Below are 16,760 nucleotides of genomic sequence, written 5' to 3' on the forward strand. Positions count from 1 at the left end.
CGATTACCTGCAGGAGAGCTTCTCGGAAATCTCCCAAGAGGATTTCTGTTCCATCCCCATATATATTGACCTTCTTTTCAACTAGTAACTATTCCTGCTCCATTAAAAATAAATATTAACATGTTTAAAGCACTTACAGACTGATCCTTCCCCTGATTCAGGGTCCGGGGTAACTGCTGGGGAGGGTTGGTAGGGGATCTCAGTGAGGGTGATGAAGAGATCCTGGCTGTCGGGGAAATCAGCGTTGTAAGCGCTGTCGACTGCCTCGTCCTCCTCATCTTCCCCGTCCGCGAACATCTCCGAGGAACAGTCCGTCGACAGTATCCCATCCTCAGAGTCCACGCACACTGGTGGGGCAGTGGTGGCAGACCCACCGAGAATGGCATAAAGTGCCTCGTAGAACCGGCATGTCTGGGGCTGGGCTCCGGAGCGTCCGTTTGCCGCTCACATTTTTTGGTAGCCTTGTCTCAGCTCCTTGACTTTCACGCGGCACTGCGTTGTATCCCGGCTGTATCCTCTGAGTGCCATGGCTTTGGAGACCTTCTCATAGGTCTTTGCATTCTGTTTGTTGGAGTGCAGCTCCGAAAGCACAGACTCATCGCCCCACACAGCAATGAGATCCAAGACTTCCTGGTCAGTCCAAGCTGGGGCCCTCTTTCTCGTCTGAGATTCCCTGGACTCCTCTGCTGGAGAGCTCTGCGATCGTTGCCAGTGCTGCTGAGCTCGCCACGACGTCCACACAGGAAATGAGATTCAAACTGGCCAGACAGGAAAAGGAATTCAAATTTCCCCGGGGCTTTTCCTGTGTGGCTGGTCAGAGCATCCAAGCTCGGACTGCTGTCCAGAGCGTCAACAGAATGGTGCTCTGTGGGATAGCTCCCGGAGCTACTAAGGTCGATTTGCATCCACACCTAGCCTAATTCGACATAGCCATGTCGAATTTAGCGCTACTCCCCTCGTCGGGGAGGAGTACAGAAGTCGAACTAAAGAGCCCTCCATGTTGAATTAAATAGCTTCGTGATGTGGACGGGTGCACGGTTAATTCGAATTAACGCTGCTAAATTCGAATTAAAGTCCTAGTGTGGACCAGGCCTTAGAAAGAACTATAGTGTAACTTGACTATGGCAATTACACTGTTTACCGTGCCTGAGGGGAAAAGTAAAGCAGTCCTGCATAGGTGGGTTTGACTTTACTGGGGAATCCAGTATAGGCAGGTAACAGTGCAGCCTGGAAATACTCTGGTAAGGAGGAGAGGGATGCATGTCTCTGCCAAAGAGAAGCAAAAGCTTGGGAGCTGGAAACCCAACAGTGGGTGCCCTTGCGGGACCAAAGAGGGGGAATACAGGTTCAGTTGCCCTGAATTGTGACACAAATCATGTCAAACCAACCTAATTGCCTTCTTTGATGGGGTTTGTGGCTTAGTGGATGAGAAGCAGGGGCGGCTCTAGACCCCAGCGCGCCAAGCAGGCGCTTGGGGCGGCCGTTTCCCGGGGGGGCGGCATTTGGCTCCGGTTGAGCTCCCGCCGGCATGCCTGCGGCAGGTCCACCGGAGCCCGGAACGAGCGGACCTGCCGCAGGCATGACTGCGGCGGGTCCCGTCTTCCCGCGGCTCCGGTTGAGCTCCCGCAGGCATGACTGCGGCAGGTCCGCTGGTCCCGGGCTCCGGTGGACCTGCCGCTGGCATGCCGGCGGCAGCTCAACCGGAGCCGTGGGAAGAGGGGACCCGCCGCGGGACCGGGGAAGGGCGGCGCAGCGCTCCGCGCTGCTTGGGGCAGCCTACTTTCTAGAGCCGCCCCTGATGAGAAGAAGCCATAGACGTGATATATCTTGATATTAGTAATGCCTTGAACTATGTCCCACTTATCATTCTCATAAGCAAACTATGGAAATGTGATCTTGATGAAATTACTGCAAGGCAGGGGCACAACTGGTTGAAAGACCGTTATCAGTAGTTATCGTAAAGAGTAGTTATCAATGGTTCATTGTGAAACGGTGAGGGTGTATCCAATGGGGATCCACATTCACTATCCACATCCACTACCAACATTTTCATTAATGACTTGGATAAGGGAGTAGGAGAGTATGCTTATAAAATTTGTGGATGACAACAAGCTGGAAGAGGTGGCAAGCACTTTGGAGGACAGGGTTAGAATTCAGAATGACCTTCACAAATTAGAGAATTGGTCTGAAATTCAGTAAAGACAAGTGTAAAGTACTATACTTAGAACAGAAGACTTAAATGTTCAGCTACAAAATGGGGACTAACTAGCTAGGCAGTAGTACTACAGAAAGGGATTTGGGCATTATAGTGGCACAAATTGAATGTGAGTCAACAATATGATGGAGTTGTGAACAAGGCTAATATTCTGGAGTGTATTAACAGAAGTATTGCATATAAAATGCAGGAAGTAATTGTCCCACTCTACTTGGCACTGGGAGGTCTCAGCTGGAATACTGTGTCCAATTCTGGGGGCCCATGCTTTAGGAAAGATGTGAACAAATTGGAGTGAGTCCAGAGGAGAGCAACAAAAATGAAAAAAAGTTTAGAAAACCTGACCTATGAGGAAAGGTTAAAATAAACTATGAGAAAAAAAGACTAGGGGAAGGAAAGGGGCAGGATGTGGTAACAGTCTTCAGATATTTTAAGGACTGTTTGTGATACAGAGTCCCATTTCTAGTTCACTACTCTGTGTCAGCAGCTCTTGTCAGGCCTGACATGTAAGACATCACTGGAAAAACAGTAACTCACAGATCATTAATATTCTTGCATGATGTATGCACAGAATGTATACAAAGAGTTATGTATTATGTGCTCGAATATGCGCTTGGACACTTCTGGGCACATTGTTTTGGAAAAATTTGGGACTAGGAATGTGTTGCCAAGTTGTTAACCCAGGCTGGTAGAAACCAGAAAGTGTGAGTGGCATGTTGCTGGCAGGATCCTGGAGTCAAAATTGCTCGTTCAGGACTGCACAGCACACACACCCTGAGTGCATGACCTGCATGATTGTCTGCTGGTGTCCAGGCTGAGAACCACAGTAGCAGAAAATTTTGAGGCACTCAGAGTTACAGGGCAGGCAGTAACAGAACCCGTCTCGCTGGATTGCATCCCAGAATGTGACACTGTTATAAAGAGGATGGTGATCAATTGTTCTCCATGTCCACTGAAGGTAGGCCAAGCAATAATGGGCTGAATCTACAGCAAGGGATATTTAGGTTAGATATTAGGAAACCTTCTAACTATAGGGGTAGTTGAGTTCTGGAATAGGCTTCAAAAGGAGGTTGTGGAATCTCCATCACTGGAAGTTTTCAGAACAGGTTGGACAAATACCTGTCAGAAATTAGGTTTACTAGGATCTCCCTTAGTGCAGGGGGCTGGACATACGGACTTTGGAAGGTCCCCACCAGTCCTTCATTTTTATGATTATATTAATGCTGAGAGATCTGCAGTGCTAATTATGTATGACTAGCTCCTAACTTTCCTGAGCAGGTAGGGGTCTCCAGGTGCTTCTGAAAATCCTACAGCCCCCCCCCCCACCACATACAGCACCCAGTCACCAGGGGACTTGGAGGAGTCACCCACCTTTAACTGCTCAGCTTTTGGGGCACACCTGCTTTTGAAACACTGGGCTAAATTCCCACTCCACCCTCCTCCATTCAACCCCCCCTCCTTTTCCCTCCCTACCTCTAGCCACCCTTCCTGAGGGGAAACTGCCTCTCCCTGGTGGGTGCAATCTGGAAGAATCCCATGCACTGCTACAGGCTGGGGACCAACTGGCTAAGCAGCAGCTCTGCAGAAAAGGACCTGGGGATTACAGTGGACGAGAAGCTGGATATGAGTCAGCAGTGTGCCCTTGTTGCCAAGAAGGCCAACAGAATATTGGGCTGTATTAGTAGGAGCACTGCCAGGAGATTGAGAGAAGTGATTATTCCCCTCTATTCAAGACTGGTGAAGCCACACCTGGAGTATTGTGTGCAGTTTTGGCCCCCCCACTATAGAAGGGATTTGGACAAATTGGAGATAGTCTAGCGGAGGGCAACGAAAATGATTAGGGGGCTGGGGCACATGATTTACAAGGAGAGGCTGAGGGAACTGGGATTGTTTAGTTTGCAGAAGAGAAGAGTGAGGGAGGATTTGATAGCAGCCTAAACTACCTGGGGGGGGGGGTCCCAAAGAGGATGAAGCTCAGCTGTTCTCAGTGGTGGCAGATGATAGAACAAGGATCAATGGTCTCAAGTTGCAGTGGGGGAGGTCTAGGTTGGATATTAGGAAACACTATTTCACTAGGAGGGTGGTGAAGCACTGGAATGGGTTACCTAGGGAGGTGGTGGAATCTTCATCCTTAATGATTTTTAAGGCCCAGCTTGACAAAGCCCTGGCTGGGATGATTTAGTTGGTGTTGGTCCTGCTTTGAGCAGGTTGGACTAGATGACCTCCTGAGGTCCCTTCCAACCCTAATCTTCTATGACAGGGTTGAGAGCACAGGGGCTCGCCAGACCCCTAGCTGGAGGCTCAGGCTCTGCTTCCTGGAAGGGGGACTCCTCCTCTACCTTGCCCAGAGCAACCTCCTCCCCCCAGCCCTGCACCTGGCTGAGCGGATGCGGTGTGAGCCACATGCCGGGCGGCCGCTGGTCTCCTAAGCAGAGCCCACTGCGGCTACAGCAACCAGCCTGTCGCCTCCTGGGGCCAAGTCCATCCCCGGAAGGTGGGGGGCTTCTGGGGCCTGCTGGTGCCTGGACAGCGGCTCAGCCCGCGGCTATTTGCGGTTCTGGCTGCGAGACCGGGGCTGGGGGCCGGGGCAGCCCAGCGAGCTGCAGCTCGGCTGGGCGGGGGGAAGGGCTGCAGTACCCCAGGGCCGGGGTCCCGCCGATCACGGGTCGCTAGAGCCGGCTCCGACGCGGCTTGATTTAGTGCGCGGCACACGCAGCCCCAAGCGGCGCGGCCGCCCAAAGCCCCGGGACGCATCCTCCCCCTCCAGCCCCACTGCGAGGGGGCTCTCGCCTCTCGGGCACTGCGGGGGGCGGGAGCATGGGCGATAAGAACCCCCCCCGCCCTGCCTCTAACCAATCACCTCCTTGGGCTGGGGGCACACGGGGGGATCTGATCTCCCACGCTCCGCCCCTCGCCCTGGGGCTGAGTAAAACAGCCGCTGGGCTGGGGAGGATGAGACCCATAGGACGGGCTGCTGCTGCTGCTGCATGAGACGGGGCGGGGACGTGGGAGGCAGGCTCACGCTGAGAGCACTTCGGGTCAGGCTGCTTCATTGCTGCCCACTGCCCCTCTTGGTAGGATCTGCCTGTCCGTGCTCAGCAAGCCCCCGCCGTCCGCCTCTGCCGCGCAAACCAGGTACGCGCCCAGGCTGGCTCCAGCTGGCAAAAGCGATTTCGCAGGTAGTTAGTGAGGAGCTGCAGACACAGTGTCACAGCAGCCCCTGGGTTTGCTTTCTGTTCGTGCATTGCTCGCTGCTCCTTCCAGGCGGCGGGGGCACCAGCGGCAGTGATCGCATGGGAAGGGAGCTGGCTGGTTGGGTACGGGCTCCGCGGTGGCCTTTGCTGAAACTCCGCTCTCACAGACTGGGCACATGCTGAGGTATTGGGTGAGGTAGGGAGCTGTCTTTCACCGCCTCAGTGCTCCTACACCACATACGGACCAGCCCTGTTGCCCTTGTTCAGTCAGTAGGGATGGAAGCAATTCTGATTATGAACTGATGACATGAACTGGGGTGATACTTGAAGCACAGGGGAGCAGAGACCTCCCTGTGTATCCTTTAGTTTCATTCAGAGGAGAAAGTAAGTGGGGGGAGCTTGTCTTTGAATGGCAGGTGTAGATTTCAGGACTGGCCTAAAATCTGTGAATTATTACAAACTTTTAAAACATGCAGCCAGTTTTCCTCTAGTGAAGAGCCTGCCTAGAGGAGTGGGGGAGTGCAATAACCTTGGCAAATTACAAGTGCAAATCTTATATAATCTATGCATTTAACAAAACAGAAATGGGACTGGAATGTGTTACTGATGGATTTCTCACTAGCCACAGTGTTTGCATGTGCACTAGATTGTACAAGCATGACTTTATGGCTCAGTTTATTTGCACAAGATTATATGATCGATATAGCATCATAACCCTTTAGTCTCATAGTTATTTTTTCTTGTGTTATAGTTGGAAAAACAAGCCACCCCTTTTGTGCAAATTTACAATTCAAACTTGTTTGGTAGCTAGCTTCTTAGTACAGGAATATTGGAATTTTAATAATAAATAATATAGTTATAGTTTAATTAGCAATTCACATTCTCAAAGCATTGTGCAATATATTTATAGCACAGGTTATTTTAGTTTTATAATTCTGCAAATCACTTGGTATGACAATTCCACTCTGTGGGCCATCTCTAATAGTTATTATTATTTATATGGTTATATATATTCAGTGTAAGAAAGGTTATCAAATTCTAGCCTTCAGTTACTTCATTTTTTATGCCAGTTTCTGTGATGTGATTTCTCCTCTTCTCTAAAATTATATATACAACTACCACAGCTAGAACCATACCTATTGTAATGTGCTAGTACTGATACCAACAGTTCAAAGGAAATGTTTCTAAGGGCATGTCTACACTTGCCATTTAAAGTTGAAAAAGTCCCTTTTTTGCGCAAAAAACTTGGGAGCGTTTACACTTGCCAATGACTTTTTGCAGTGAAACTCAGAAGTTCCCTTGCAAAAAGAAAGCCACCTCCATGAGAGGCGTACAGCGCTTACTGGTGATGCTTTTGCGGTGATGTGCAAGTGAAGACACGTTCTAAGTAAACATAAGACTTACCATGCTGGATCAGATGAGTAGTTTGTTCAGTCCAGTAATCTATTTCAAACAGTGGCAAATAATGGATTCTTCAGAAGAAGGTGTAATAAAGCCTTCAATAAACAATTATAGAATAACATACTAATAGGGACATTTTTTTTAACCATGGCTGTAGATTGAGAATAAGTCTTCTCTCTACAAACCAGTGATACATATATGTGGTGCTTTAGAAGGGTCAGCTTCACAAAGCTGAAAACAATTATGAGCCAAATCAGTTGGGTAAAAGAAGTTAAACAGAAAAATGTGAATGATAATTGGGAATTGTTTAAGAACATTTTACTAGACTCAGAAAAAGTTGCAATCCCACACTGGAGAAACGAGGGTGCACTGATTAAAAAACAACTTCTTGGTTACAGTGGAAGTGAAGGCATCTATAAAAAATAATTTTTATAATATAGATATAAACACATGGAAAAAATGTGGCACCTTATAGACTAACAGACGTTTTGCAGCATGAGCTTTCGTGGGTGAATACCCACTTCTTCGGATGCAGCATGAGCTTTTCACCCACGAAAGCTCATGCTGCAAAACGTCTGTTAGTCTATAAGATGCCACAGGATTCTTTGCTGCTTCTACAGAACCAGACTAACACGGCTACCCCTCTGATACATGGAAAAAATGAATGTTGACAGCAATAGAATATAAATCAGAAGCTAGGAATTGTAGAAAATTGGTAAGGGAAGCAAAACAACACAATCAGATGAGTTAAGGACAGTAAAGAATTTAAAAAATATGTTAGGAACAAAAGGAATCCTAACAACAGTATTGGTCTATTACTAGATGGAAATGGTTGAATTGTCAATAATGCAGGAAAGGTAGAAGTGTTCAGTAAATATTTCTGTTCTATATTTGGGAGGAAAACAACCGTTCCCATTCCAATAGTAAGTTGGGAGGATGTTAAACCGTAGTTACTGTTGTTAGACATTTTAAAATTGACAGGTCTGGGTAACTTGCATCTAAGAGTTCTAAAAGAGCTAATGGAGGAACTCGCTGGACCAGGAATATTGATTTTCTGGAACTCTAGGAATATTTAAAAAGGGTAAACAGAACAACCTGGGTAAATATAGGTCTGTCAGTCTGACATCCATCTTGCGCAAAATAATGGAATGGCTGATACGGGACTTGATTAATAAATAATTAAAGGATGGTAATATAATTAATGCCAATCAACATGGATTTATGGAAAATAAATCCTGCCAAACTAACTTGATTTTTTATGAGCTTACACATTTGGTTAATAAGGTAGGACTAGATAATCACAGTGGCCCCTTCTGGCCTGTTAGTCTATAAATCTTCACTGAGCTGTCCACAGTGATGCCCACATGTTTTTCCTGAGCTGTTAATTTAGAACCCAGTTAATTTAGAGCCCACTAAGGTATATGAGCAGTTCAAATTACTCCTCCTAAAGTTCATTGCCTTGCATTTGGCCACATTGATTTTAATCTGCCATTATATTACCCATTCATCTTGTTTTAATTTTTGCCGAAGCACCTCATAGTTTTAAACAGAAAGATTAATTTTATGGATTAAGGATGACATTCCTTTGACTTGGATAAAGTTCCAGTATTTGGGCTCTATGAGGGTGGAGTGCAGAGAACCGGGGAGGTGAAATCCACCACCTAGCCCAGGGTCAGAGTTACAGGGCAGCCTGCTGTGCAGCCCAAATGGGGCTTAAGTGGCGTAGATGCACTTGCATGGCCATCTGTACCACAGATGAATTTCTCTCTTTGAGTCAGATGTGGTTGTAAGTCGTCATTGCTACTCATTCAAAGTAAAGCCTGGATGTGAAAAAAAGATCATTTAAGTAGATTACTGTGCTGTGACAGTAGCATGTTGCTGTGTCAAATGGAAAGTCCAAGTTTTGGAGTTTATTTGCAACCCTCGTCCATGAGTGGGAGAATAGACTGAATCCTGGCTGACTTCTAAATGATACTGCATAGAACTGGACTGGTCATAGCACTGAGCAATATACTGTAGAGAGCAAAATTGCATTGCCAGAGGCATGGACAAAATGACCTAATAGATGGAAAAGACCTCTAATTTCTGTGATACTGGAGTTTTGTGAGATGTACAAAGGAAACTTTTCTTCCATTAATCTGTATAGCAATTGGCTTAAAGTAATGCTGCTTGGTTTAGTTTTCCCGGGTTGTTGCAAGCAGATAGAAAGCAGGGAGGTGAGGAGTGTTGATGGTACTGAGTAGTGAATTGAATAGAAATAAAGCATTATAAAGCAAATAGATGTCAACTTTCTAGTATTTTATGCAGTGTAAATCATTCCAATGAAGGATAAGATAATTCATCTCTTTTTTCAATGTGTGTTATGCTGTAATGAAACGAGTTCTTAAATGGTGGTGTAAAAAATAAAAAACATTTTGGCATTGGAGTTGACTGGCATGAAAACATAAATCCACTATAATTTACAACAGACATAGAATGCAGGGAAACTTGTTTTGAAATTATCTCTGTGGTCTCATGAAAAGTAAAACTTTTAACTCATATTAATGAGACTTATTTTAGAGGATTACTTTGAATTCATTATCAGTTCAAAGTAAACCCTTTTAAGTGAGCGTCACATTACTGTCTAGAAAATTTATATTTCTGCATTACATCAGTATTTTGTTTGGTTAGAAAGTCCTTTATACTTGAGGTCCTGACTATCCCTGAGATTATTATTTGGTAGTGGCAGTGCCTGGAGGTTAGGGTCCCATTGCACTAGACACTGTAAACATAACAAAGGGATAGTCCTTGCTTCTCTTTCCATGTTTTAATCTGGCAGTTGAGATGTGTTTTGTCTGAGGACAGGACATTCTCATTAGAGGGTCTGGGACTCTGCAATATAATACATATTCCATGGGCTGCCAAAATCTAAGTTTATCAACTTTCAGAACATAATGCAGGTTAATTTGGAGGGGGAAGGTTGAATTGTTGGAGTGGGCAGAGTCCCAGTTTTTGTGGGTGGATTTTGCTTTAGTGTTGATATTTGGTAAATTTGTAAATAATCTTTAAAACATATACAAATACTACAAGACCCAGATCACAGGCTAAGTACATTTTATTAGTTGAAATAAATACATAAAATGTTTGTTTTGCAAACTATCTTTGTATACTTTTTTTCTTCTCTTCCTTTTGTATAATAACCTTTTAGAGTTGTGGTGATGATAAAACATGTTCTTTCTTGCTTGACCACAGTTATACCCTACATCAACAATAGCTTAAAAAATTTGAACTCCAGCTTGAGAATAAACCAACAATTTTTAAAGCATACCTTTATGTGTTTTCCAAAATATCTTTATAACAATCTGTACTTTTCTTCATGAAGCAGAGTCAATGATTTCCAAAAATTTAATCTCTGGTGTCCACGATTGCAGCATTTTTGCTCTGTACTTTTCAAATGTATATATGAAAGTGGGTTGACAGAGGAGATAAATACTGTTTCTGTGGCTATTACGTGCAAAACACAGACTTATCAATTTGTTGGTGGACAGCTGATATGTCTTCATAACAACCAGACCAGAGTACATAAGGCCTGTTCCTAGGTGGTGCAAAGGAACCACATCTCCTGTTGACCTCAGTAGAAGTTGCAAAACCTCAGCACCATAGGCTTAGTAAGACTTCTATATTTGGGAGGAGCAGGTGGGGCAGTTCCAGTGAGGCCAACTTTGTGGGGGAAATTTCCCATTGTGGGGGAATTCTGTGCCTGTCCCCATTTCAGATGGGGTGGTGGTGGGGGGGGCATTAATTGTGATTCCAGGGGCTACTTAGGCAACTGAAAACTCTAGTGTTTTTGCATGTAATAACTTAGAACTATCTGACAGGAGTATTGTATCTAATTTCTATATCAAGAAAGAAAAATAAATAAATAATAGCTCTAATACAAGACATGTTAATACAGGAACAAGATGTTCTGACATCTTGTGGCAAGTCACTTATGGGACACTGGTTAGGTTTAAAATTGTAACGTATATTCTTACTCAGATACTCTTACTAAAGTCAGAAGGGACCATCATGATCATCTAATCTGTCCTCCTGTACATTGCAGGCCACAGAACCCACTCACTCCTGTAATAGACCCCTAGCCTCTGGTTAAGTTACTGAAGTCCTCAAATCATGGCTTAAAGACTGGAAGTTTTGGAGAATTCATCATTTACACTAGTTTAAACCTGTAAGTGGCCCCATACTGCAGAGGAAGGTGAATCCCCTGCTCCCCAGGTTTCAGCCATTCTGACCTGGGGAAAAATTCCTTCCTGACCCCAAATATAGCGATCAATTAGACCCTGAGCTTGTGGGAAAGACCCACCAGCCAGATAATTGGGAAATAATTTGCTGTAGTAACTCAGAGTCCACCCCATCTAGTGTCCCATCTCCAGCTGTTGGGGGATTTTTGCTACTGGCAGTTGTCAATGGGCCACATGCCACTGTAGGCAGTCCTGTCATACTATCCTCTCCATAAACTTATCAAACTCAATCTTGAAGCCAGTTAGGTTTTTTGCCTCCCACTGCTCCCCCTGGAAGGCTATTCCAGAACTTTACTCCTCCGCTGGTTAGAAACCTTTGCCTAATTTCAAGCCTAAACTTGTTGATGGCCAGTTTACATCCATTTATTCTGGGGTCCACATTGATGCTGAACTTAAATAACTGCTCTCCCTCCCTGGTATTTATCCCTCTGATGTATTTATAGAGTACAGTCATCTCCCCTCAGCCTTCTATTGGTTAGACTAAACAAGCCAAACTCTTTGAGTCTCTTCTCATAAGATAGATTTTCCATTCCTCAGATCATCCTAGTAGCCCTTCTCTGCACCTGTTCCAGTTTGAATTAATCTTTCTTAAACATGGGAGACCAGAATTGCTCACACTGTTCCAGATGAGGGCTCACCAGTGCTTTGTATAATAGTATTAACACTTCCCTGTCTACCGGAAATACCTCGCCTGATACATCCTAGGACTGCATTAGCCTTTTTCACAGCCGCATCACATTGATGGCTCACAGTCATCCTGTGATCAACCAACACACCCAGGTCTTTTCTCCTCCACTTTCACTTGCAACTGATATGTCCCTATTTTATACCAGAAATTCTTGTTAGTCCCTAAATGCATGACTTTGCACTATTAAATATCATCCCATTTCTATTACTCCAGTTTACAGGGTCATCCAGATCTTCTTGTCTGGTATTCCAGTCCCCGGTATTAGCAATACCTCCCAACTTTGTGTAATCTGCAAATTTTATTAGCACACTCCATTTTTTGGTGCCAAGATCAGTAGTAAAAATGTTAAATGGATTGGTCCCAAGAGTGATCCCTGAGGAACTCCAGTAGTAACCTCCCTCTAGCCTGATAGCTCACCTTTCAGTATGACCTTTTGTAGTCTTCCTTTAACCAGTTCCTTATCCACCTTTCAGTTCTGATATTAATCCCCATCTTCTACAATTTAACTAATAATTTCTCATGTGGAACTGTGTCAAATGCCTTTTTGAAATCTACTGCATTCTTTGTCTAAAAAATAAGTTATCTCCTCAAAGAAAGATATTGGTAACTTTGTTACCACCTCTTGAATACAACAATTGAAACATCTGTAGAAAAATCTACAATTACTTTTTGTCATTTACTACTTACTTTTTGAAGTTCACTAAGCTTGGAACAGATCATTTAACGTTAGGAAACATCCTAACAGCCATTTCTTATCTTAATCACCTGTTAATCACTCTGTTTATAAACAAAATTCTGACTCTCTGCCTCAGGGGCACAAGCTGGAAGCAGCATGTCTCCTGTCTCCTCTGCAGAACATATTGCATTGCACACTTAGGCTGCCTGCCTGAGGCTTGCAGTCTGGGGGACAATGTCCTCCCATGCCCCTCCCCAACTCCTCCATGCTCAGCACTTCCTATGATTAATTTCCAAGTTCCATACCGTCTGCAATTTCTGATGAAGAGAGATCAGGACTTCACTTCATATTTATGAAAAATAGACAGTAGGATTTGTTAAAATGTAAAATAGTCCGGACCAGCTTTAAGTTTTGCATGTATAGCCCTCTGCCTAGTTGAACTGCACAGAAAAACTGCATACAGTTTTACCATACTAGGAAAGATGGCAGGGATCTTGACCACACATTACCAGGATTCCTTAGACAAGCCCTACAGGTGCCTAGTATAACAATGACACACACACTTTGGATAAGATGCAGCAAGTGTTTGCTTTGTTTTAAACCAACCAATTTTTTAAAAAAAGTTTATATAAATGTTCATATACACAGCAAATCTAGCAACTTCTCTAGTAATTTTCTTTCCACACAGTCCTTTTATGCCAAATTCCCTGGAATCTTCTGGATCATTTTCCTGTAGCCTCTGGCCTGAACTCTGATTCTGTTTCATAAAGTTCTAAGTGGAGCTGTTTGGATAATGACAACCCTCTTACTAATTACAACCACAGCTCAACAGTTCCATCTTACTTGCACTCAAGAGAAGAACCTGAAATTTCCCCTTTCCCATCAGAAGTAGAGAAAACAGAATTATAACTTCAGTAAAAAAAGGGAGAGAAAGAAGAAAATGGAATTTAAAATATAAGCACATTGTAATATTTGAAATCAAAGAGTTATACATCTGTATGGTAACCCAAATAATAGGTGGGTAACATGTACAACACTTGAATTAAACAAAGATAAAATAAAATTTAAGGGATGAAAGCTGGCAGAGTGGACAGAGCCCTAGGTTTGAATTTCAGAGAGATGGGTTTATTTTCCAGCTCAGCTACCTACAGACTTTCAAATATTGCAAGAAAAAAGCACTTAATGGCAAATATCATTTCCAGATGACAGAATTTAAACCCAAGACAGGAAAAGTGAAATCCATCTGCTATAGATAAACCAGAACTCCCATTTGTTCAGGCAGTAGCTACAGGAGATAGATTTGGGTCTAAAGTTAGGCTTCTGATTTTTTTAAAAATGTTGGCCTTAATTTCAGTGAGATAGAGAGTAACAGAGACAGATTGCTTGCTGACTTGGGTGACCAGATGTCCCAATTCTATAGGGACAGACCTGATATTTGGGGCTTTTTCTTATATTGGCTCCTATTACCCCCCCCCCACTCCCAGTCCTGATTTTTCTCACTTGCTGTCTGGTCACCCTATTGCTGACAGAATGTCATTGGAAAAAAGTAGGCTTCATTATTACACAACTACAAAATTGGGAATAAGTGGCTGGGTACTAATGAAAAGTGTTTAGGGGTTAGAGTGGATCACAAATTGCATATGAGTCAACAATATGCAATTGCAAAAATGGCTAGTATCATTCTGGGGTGTATTAATAGGAGTGTTGTACATAAGACATGGGAGGTAATTGTCCCACTCTGCACAGCACTGGTGAGGCCTTAGCTGGAGTACTATGTCCAATTCTGGGTGCCACACTTTAGGAATGATATGAACAAATTGGAGTAAAGTCCAGAGGAAAGCAACAAAAATGATAAAATGTTTAGAAACCCTGAGATACACGGAAAGGATTAAAAAAGGGTATGTTTAGTCTTGAGAAAAGAAGACTTAGAGGGGACCTGGTAACAGTATTCAAATAAGTTAATGGCTGTTATAAAGAGGACTGTGATCAATTGTTCTCCATGTTCTCTAAAGGTAGGACAAGAAATAATGGGCTTAATTTGAAGCAAAGGAGATTTAGGTTACATATTAGGAAAATCTTTCTAACTATAAAGGCATTTAAGCATTGGATAGGCTTCCAGGGAAGGCTGTGAAAGCCCCATCATTGGAGGTTTTAAAGACAGGTTGGACAAATACCTCTCAGGGATGGTCTAGGTTTACATGGCCTTGCCTCCATGCAGAGGGCTCGACTTGATGACTTCTTGAGGTCCCTGCTAGCCAGACATTTCTATGATTCCATGATTCAGAAAACAAAAGGTATGTAGTTCTGCACCAAGTGAAATAGGAGCTACTTATATATCACCTAATCTTTTAAAAAAAAAAAAGAAAAGAAAAAAAAAGGTGTCTTGAGGAACTAAGGTACTTACTTGAAAGCAGAACTTGAAGAGAGAAAGCGAGATACGCCAGAAGACTCATTTGGAATTTGTATGAAAGAAGAATGGCTTCCAGTATGACTTTTTGTCCAAAGTGAAGAAGGTTGAAGATGCTGATACATAGCAAATCCAGAGACCAAGAAGCGGAAGAATAAAAAGAGTGCTTAAAAAGACTCAATAAGATACAGGAAACATTTGATGGATTTCCAGAAGAGAAAAATAAAAGTTATGTATGTAGAGACCTGCGAGTGAAGTGCTCAACCTAACTGAAAGGGAGTTCTCCTTGTCTTTCAGTGGGAGTTGGGCACCTAACTCATATTTGTGTCTTTAAAATTCTTCCCTTTGAGAACAAGTAAAGACCCAGTGGCAAAAATGGACACAGAAAAAAATTAAAACAGCTGTTGGGGAAGCACGGTCTGTGGGTTGACAGTACAACAGAGAATAGGCAGAACCAGGAAGAAGAAAACATCCTGGTTCAGGGTCACTTAAAGACACCAGGGGAAACAAACAAACAAACAAAAATCCAACCCCATTCTTCATGGGATAAAGTTGCTCAAACCACCAGAAATCATAGAAATCTGTTGATAGTAAAATGTCTTCAAATCACTGCAATCCTCTAATAACTAGGACCCTACTAATTTCACAGCCATGAAAAACGTGTCATGGACCATGAAATAATCCCTTCCCTGTGAAATCTGCTGTCACCAAAATCTAGTTCAGCCAGGGTGGGGAGGGGAAAGACTTGTCCTTCCCCTGCATGGCCGTTATGGGGGGAGATCAGACCCAACTCTACAGGCAGAACAGCAGTGAGGGTGGTACGCCCTCCCTTCTGTGCTGCAGCAGCCCTAGAGCTGGGCTTGAGGCTTCTGCCCTCCCTGCTCCCCGGTGGCTTCTGCCCAGACTTGGGGCTTCTCCCGCCCCCCCACCCCTGGTGGCCTCTTGCCTGGGCTTGGGGGATGCAGGCTCGGGGCTTCCACCCCCTGTGGCTCCTGCCTGGGGTCCGGGCTTCTGCCCCCTTCAGCAGCTCCTGACGGAGCTTAGGGCTTCTACCCCATGGCTTCTGGCAGGGCAGGTGCACTTGGGCTCAAGGCTTCTGCCCCCACTCCCGGTGGCTCCTGCCCGGGCTTGGGGCTTCCAACCTCTCTTCCCCTGGTGGGGAGTGTCGGAGGGGGCTCAGGGATGGGGCAGAGGATTGGGATGATGGGAGTGGGGGGGTAAGGGCTCCGGCTGGGGATGCGGGCTCTGGAGTGGGGCCAGGGATGAGGGGTTTGAGGTGCAGGCTGCCCCGGGGCTATAGCAGGGAGAGAGGAGTCCCCCCAGCTCTCTTTCCCTGCAGCAGCACCTGGGCTGGGGAGGAGAGGTGTCTCTCCCCACCGTAGCAGCTCCAGGGCTGGGGCCACAGGATAGGCACCTCTCCCCCAGCCGTGGCAGGTCTTGGCCGGGGCTGGGTTGGGGCCGGGTGTGGAACACCTCTCCCCCCGGCTGTGGCAGGTCTGGGGCTGGGTTGGCTTGGGTTGGGGCTGGGGGAGGATTGCCTCTCCCCCCAGCTGCAGCAGGTCTGGGTTGGGGCCAGGAGAGTGGCACCTCTCCCCCCGGCCACGGCAGGTCCAGGCTATGGCAGGTCTGGGGCTGGGGAAGAGGCATTTCTCCGCACTGCAGCCCTGAGTGCCTGTGCGGCGCTTAATAGAGGGAACTTAGCTTACTTGGGGGGAACTTAGCTTATAACACCACAACACCTTGAAATTTTAGATGTAAACAGCTGAAATAGTGAAACTGACCAATTAAAAAACCCTCTGGCAGTGAAATTGTCCAAAGTGGACTCTGAATTTGGTAGGGCACTACTAATAACCTATGAAAACCAGATCCCTGTATAATAATTTAAGATGAGTGGATAAGGAGCCT

At 45.0% G+C, this 16,760-nt stretch overlaps 1 protein-coding gene across 4 annotated transcripts in view; it reads left to right on the plus strand.

Moving 5' to 3' along the window:
- Positions 1–5,216: 5,216 nt before the first annotated feature.
- COL21A1 (collagen type XXI alpha 1 chain) overlaps positions 5,217–16,760 on the plus strand; it is a 181,845-nt gene continuing 170,301 nt past the window's right edge. For all 4 annotated transcript variants that reach the window (XM_039528333.1, XM_039528334.1, XM_039528336.1 and 1 more), the window contains exon 1: positions 5,217–5,347. The gene's annotated coding sequence lies outside the window, so the exon portion shown is untranslated. The remainder of the gene's footprint in view (positions 5,348–16,760) is intronic.

The sequence above is a fragment of the Mauremys reevesii genome, linkage group 3 (genome assembly GCF_016161935.1).
Source record: "Mauremys reevesii isolate NIE-2019 linkage group 3, ASM1616193v1, whole genome shotgun sequence".
Taxonomy (NCBI): domain Eukaryota; kingdom Metazoa; phylum Chordata; order Testudines; family Geoemydidae; genus Mauremys; species Mauremys reevesii.